Source organism: Ailuropoda melanoleuca, chromosome 5 (genome assembly GCF_002007445.2).
Source record: "Ailuropoda melanoleuca isolate Jingjing chromosome 5, ASM200744v2, whole genome shotgun sequence".
NCBI lineage: Eukaryota > Metazoa > Chordata > Mammalia > Carnivora > Ursidae > Ailuropoda > Ailuropoda melanoleuca.
In genome coordinates this window covers 1,800,113-1,806,112 of record NC_048222.1, presented here as the reverse complement: position 1 = coordinate 1,806,112, position 6,000 = coordinate 1,800,113, and the positions used below count along the sequence as shown (strand labels likewise).

Genomic DNA, 6,000 nt, shown 5'->3' with positions numbered 1-6,000 from the left:
ATGAATGATGGAATGAAAAGGAAGAGAGATTTAAGAGAGGTTTGTAGAAATAATTTACTGTACTGATCCTCAAGCTTTCTGGTGACAGGACTCTTTTTAAAATTTTTTTTTAATTTTTAAGTAATCTCTGCACCCAACGTGGGGCTTGAATTTACAACTATTTATCTATCTTACAACTATCTATCTATCGACTGAGCCAGCCAAGCACCCCAGGACTCTTTACACTCTTAAATATTATTTTGAAACCCAAAGATCTTCGTGGATTATATCCATCAATATTTACTATGTTAAGATTTAAAATTGCACATTTAAAAGTACTTACTAGTTGGGGCGCCTGGCTGGCTCAGTTTGTGGAGCATGGGACTCTTGATCTTGGGGTTGTGAGTTCAAGCCTCATGTTGGGTGTAGAGGTTGCTTAAAAGCAATAATTTTAAAAATCTTAAAATTTTTGTGTTTGTTAATTTTTTCTAAAATAAAAGCAATCAATCATTAGGTATTATCATAAGTAACATTTTATGAAAAAGAACTATATGTATATTTTCTTTAACTTTCCTTAATGACTGCTGAGTAGGAGACAGATTTTCGAACCTGCTTCTACATTCGAAATGTTGTCAGCATCTGAGGAAAGTTTGGCTTCACACAGATATGTTGTTAGAAAAGGAAAGAGTATTTTATTTTTTTAAAGATTTTATTTATTTATTTGACAGAGAGAGAGACAGCCAGTGAGAGAGGGAACACAAGCAGGGGGAGCGGGAGAGGAAGAAGCAGGCTCATAGCGAAGGAGCCTGATGTGGGGCTCGATCCCATAACGCCGGGATCACGCCCTGAGCTGAAGGCAGACGCTTAACCGCTGTGCCACCCAGGCGCCCCAGGAAAGAGTATTTTCATAGCTTTCTCAGGTACTTGTGGACACTCTTCTCTGATTTCATACCAACACTTGACAGGTGGCACCTTCTTTAGGGTTGGTTGTAATGTGGAATCTGAGACCTTAGCACTAACTTTGAATGGATCTTTTACCCCTGCGTGATTTGGTAACAACTTGGTCATATTGGTCCATGGAGGTATTCAGCTTTTCGAAACGTTGAAACATTTCAGTATATAATATCAAACAGAAAAGAACACTAATACCATCACCAATTTCATCAGAAATGTCTCTAAGTATTGGGAAGCTGCAAGTTCTTGAAGTTTCCCAAATACTAATTTTCACCTGAAAGCTAATAATTTGTCATTGCAAATCCTCTCAATTATTTTCTTTGAATTATTATTTTTTACAGACCGATTTCTTTAATTTTGAGAAAATGTCTGAATATATCATAGTTTTGTCTATTATTTTTCTTTCGAATAAAAATGGTGTTCATGAAAACAAAACAAAGCATCTAGATCAGGTTGCAAGTCAACAGTCACCCAACACTTTTCTTAGACCACTGTCTTACTTTCATACACAGCTGAAGTGCTTTTTCCGCACTTAGCATTCATTCACATGGATTACTAAAAAGGCGTGTACTTAAGGGTAAGAGCTAATTTTTTTTTTTATTGCTTCTTCAAGGATGTTCTGAAGTAACACCCACCCCCCCCCCCCCCCGCCCGCTCCGCGCTGNTTTCGAATAAAAATGGTGTTCATGAAAACAAAACAAAGCATCTAGATCAGGTTGCAAGTCAACAGTCACCCAACACTTTTCTTAGACCACTGTCTTACTTTCATACACAGCTGAAGTGCTTTTTCCGCACTTAGCATTCATTCACATGGATTACTAAAAAGGCGTGTACTTAAGGGTAAGAGCTAATTTTTTTTTTTATTGCTGTGGACGCAGTGAGGGCGAGGGCCGCCTCATAAACGGCCTGGATCCGTAGGACGCAGCCGCAGTTTACCTACTGTTTTTGCACCATCATCTTTTTTCATAACCAATAAAGCCTTGATATTATTATGAAAATATTGTTGGCCTCACCTTGAAAGTGTCTCAGGACCTCCGTGGATCTGTTCACGTTGAGAACTGATGATCTCAAGTGCGTGTGGGGATTTGCGGGACGAAGGGCCAAGCCTGCCTTGGAAGTTTTGAACCCAGTTGCCAAGCACATGGCAGGTTGTGGATGAATGTTTGTCGAATGAACTGGAGAATCCCTAATTGTATATGTATTTGCTTTAAAGAATGCGGTGATGTGGAGAATGGTGGAGAGAAAATGATCTCGAGCGGGGAAAGCATGCTTTTTGGGATCAGGATCTGCTTCAAGGTCCGGCTTTGCCACTGAGCAGCTATGGGTTTAATTCTGTGCAGCCTCAGTTTTATCAGTAAAATGGGGATAGTGATATATAGATTTATGGCAAAAAAAATGAATTGGACTGAATGAAATTACGTGTATAAATTTTTTGGCCAGTATAAGTACTGGCTAACATGGGGTTTGAACTCACAAGCTCAAGATGAGGCAGCCACACACTCCACCCACCAAGCCAGCCAGGCTTCCTGAGGGGGAGAGGGTCTTTAACAGCATTTTTGGTTGTATAGAGGTGGAGAAAATATGGAGATTTATAACATCAGTTTGTGATATTTCAAGGAGAATACCTCAGGACACATAGGTAGAAATGCAGAATTAATTGACAGGTAGGTATAGACTATGGACACGTTCCGGAGAGACTCATTCAACTACTATTTACTGAGTCTGCTACTCCAACCGAGGAAGACTGTGGACAGTAAAAAAAAAAAAAAAATCGATCTCTGAGGGAAAGGCGATCCAGATCAATAGGAAATAAGAAAATAACGGCCAACGGTCAAGCACAATTGTTCAGCGGGTACATCATGGTTTCCAGAAATTAGATGACTCCTTTAAATCTAAGCAAAAACAAGCTTTCCATCGCCTTCTTAGCGCAGTGGGCAGCGCGTCAGTCTCATAATCTGAAGGTCCTGAGTTCGAGCCTCAGAGAGGGCATGTGTTTTTTGTACACAGCAGGTGACATCACAACTCCTTTTAGAGCTCGCGTGTTCGCGGCTGGGACGCACTCTCCGGTCCCAAATGGAGAAGCGGATGGCAAGCGAGGGGCAGAGCTTGCCACGGCAGGCGGCCGGGTCCCCATCCACCTCCGGGAAGCAGCCTGGGAAGCTCGGGAAGCTGCGTGTCCCGAGAAGCCGGGCGGAGCCCGCGGCGGCCGGGGCGCGACAACCACGTGCGCGGACGGCGGGCAGCGCGGGGCGGGGCCGCGGGCGCTGCGCTTTCCCCACTTCGCCGCGGGGGGGCGCCCTCGCGCGCTGAGGTCGGGGCCCCGAGGTGCATCTCGTCGCACAGGTGCCCCACCTGGGCCTGCTTTTCATTTTACGCGCACATAGAAGCCAGGGAAATCCTGGACATCTTTGAAGCCTAGTAAATTGGCTCTTTCTGCCCTTTTCTCCCGTTTGGCTCCACGCAGGGCTGGCGATGTCCTGACCCACATTCCACCCGCCCGCGTGTGGACGGTGAGGGGACACAGAGGAAGAGAGATGGGGGTCCCCACGAGGGCGGAGGTGCTCGGAGAGGAAGGAGGTCCGCGCCAGGCGCGGTCGCTTGGTGTCAGCCGTGCGCGGTGCAGTGTGGCGGGCGGGCACCCACCCCCGTCACAAGCAGCCTTGAGAAGTGAATTTTAGTGGTGGCAGCCCCTCTCCGCTAGCCGGATCGGGGATTTTCCTGGGGTTTAACCTGGGAAAACAGGAAGGCCAAAGACGGGGACCGAGAGAAGCCAGACTGTTTATGACACGAGGGGCCCGGGTCTCCAAACAGACCCTGGCTTGCGGCGGGGATTGCAAAGTACTGGAGACTCCGGCAAAGGAAGGTTACGACCCCAATGGAATTTGTGGAAACTGAATTCACACAGGAAGGAAGGAAGGAAGGAAGGGTTGGGAAGTCTGTCATTAACGGAGTATTGACCCACCTGACTGGGACCCCCTCACCACCGCCCGGCCTCCCTATTTCCACTGTAATGCCAGTCCTGAGCAATAGTTCCAGAAACCCTTCAAAATCAGAGAAGGAGACAAAGGGGCCATGGTCGGTGCCATACACAGAACCCAAATAGTTTCCCCCTTTTGTTTTAGAGGCTCCTGGAGATGGAAACAAATCTGCAAAAGCTTCCCAGCAGAGAAGCAATTCCACCCCATCCTTTCTCAGAGGTCCAGACAGGCGAGGGTAGGGTCTCACTCGATGGGACTGGGCCGTGGGACAGTCCCTGCCTTCCGGCTCTTTCTCATGATCTTTTCACGTTTTCAACATGAGCCCAAGCCCCAAGACTTCCGAGGGTGATGCTGATGGCATGAGGCGGTTCTGGATACTAAGAGAGTATCGTGTCTCTCAGATCCACAAGTGCGATGAGCCCTTGATTTTTAGGGCCACCCAGGTGGAGTGAGGACCAAATAACTGCCTAACATCCCAGACAGGGCCCTGGGTCAGAGCATGGGCCTCCTTGTCTCCACCACGGTGCGCGGTTGCCAGGTTCACGGAAGGCAGCATGTTCCATCTGGGGACAACCACATCAGGAACTGCCTGGGGAGTTAACACGGAGATTCCAGAATCTCCTTCCGCATTTTTCAGTTACGATTATCAGCTGAGTGTTGTGGCTGACACCACGGCTGTCTGGGAGGTGGCTTTGGGGTAGGCCCTCCCAGGCTCCAAGTTTGCACATCTGTTCCTGGTGTGTCTCGTCCACGCGTAAGTGGAAAGGCCATGAATACAGGAAAAATGATCATTTATGTGCAATTCAAGATAAGCACTTTATTTTAGTTTAAAATGCCAGTTAAACATTCTTTTAGACATAAAAAGGAATGTGGTGGGTTTTTTGTTGTTGGTTTATTTTTTTTAATTGCTGAACAAAATAACTGGTAGAAGGAAATCAAGGTTCAGCTTTAATTTTTGATGCTGCAGGATCCATCTGGAAACAGATGGGGACCGTGCGGTGTCTGGAGACGGTCATCTTGGCTCCTGCTTCTCACTCTGACCCACCCCTCCACCCCACGGTACTGTTGGTCCCCTGTGCTTCACACTGTCTCTGGTCCGTCTCCTCCACGGCTAGGCCATCAGCTCCGCCGGAGCAGCAGCAGTGGGCTTTCCTGTGAGATCTGGGCGGGGGGTGCACACCCCAGCCTTGGCTCAGTTCTCTCAGTCACTGGGACAGATCCCGATTCTGACTTTCACGGCATATTCCTGGCAACTACAGAGAGCTCATCCCACAAACTCCATACTGAATGAATAAATACGTTATTTAGGTGACGCAAATAGAAGAGGGGTTAACTGAGCTTTGGTGATGGGACAGCCTGACAGAGACTCCATCCAGGGCCTGTAAACGTGCAGGGCGCCCGTTCAGGGGCTGAGACGCGAACAGATGCGAGCAGGTAGCTCCAGGGTGACTGGCCCCTGGCTGGTCACCAGCTGGGCTTTCGCAGCTACAGGCCGAGCTCATGGCTAACGCCCCATCGGGTGACAGTTCAGGGCCTGCAGGGGACGTCACACGGGCTGCACTCTGTTACCTCCCTTCAGGCCCTACACCCCAGCAGGCCCTACACCCACATGCTGTGCAGTGGGGGCAATACAGGCGAGGCCTGAGGTCTCTGCCGCCTGACCTTCTCCACTCCCACGGGCATTTGGTGGAGCAGCTGAGGTCCCACCGTCCGGCCCTCAGGTCGCTAGGGCCCCGTGGGAACCCGTGAGGCTGCCTGGTCGGATTTTCCCCTGCCCTCCTCTCATCACGACCCCAGCCCGCCTGTCCCCGCTCGGCCCGGCCCGGAAAGTAAGAAGCGCCGTCAGTGATGTTAGGGCTAGAGATTACCGTGAGCCCAGGGCACGTGGGTGGCCAGGTTGGCTGGTGTCTGACTCTTGATCTCAGGGCTGTAAGTTCAAACCCTGTGTTGGGCTCCACGTTGCTTAGAAAAAAAGAATACAATGGGTTTGTTTTTGCTTTTCTTTTTTTCCTTTTCAAAAACAGAGTTGTGTGGGACACAGGGTTCCCAGTGTTCAACTCCCTTCCCCAAATGCAATCAGAGTTAGCAA

The 6,000-nt window shown here is 48.6% G+C and overlaps 1 non-coding gene across 1 annotated transcript; it reads left to right on the top strand.

Annotated features, from left to right (window-relative positions):
* Nucleotides 1-2,849: 2,849 nt before the first annotated feature.
* Nucleotides 2,850-2,922, top strand: TRNAM-CAU. Its single transcript has one exon. It is a non-coding gene; the product is annotated as a tRNA-Met (tRNA).
* The last annotated feature ends 3,078 nt before the right edge of the window (nucleotides 2,923-6,000 follow it).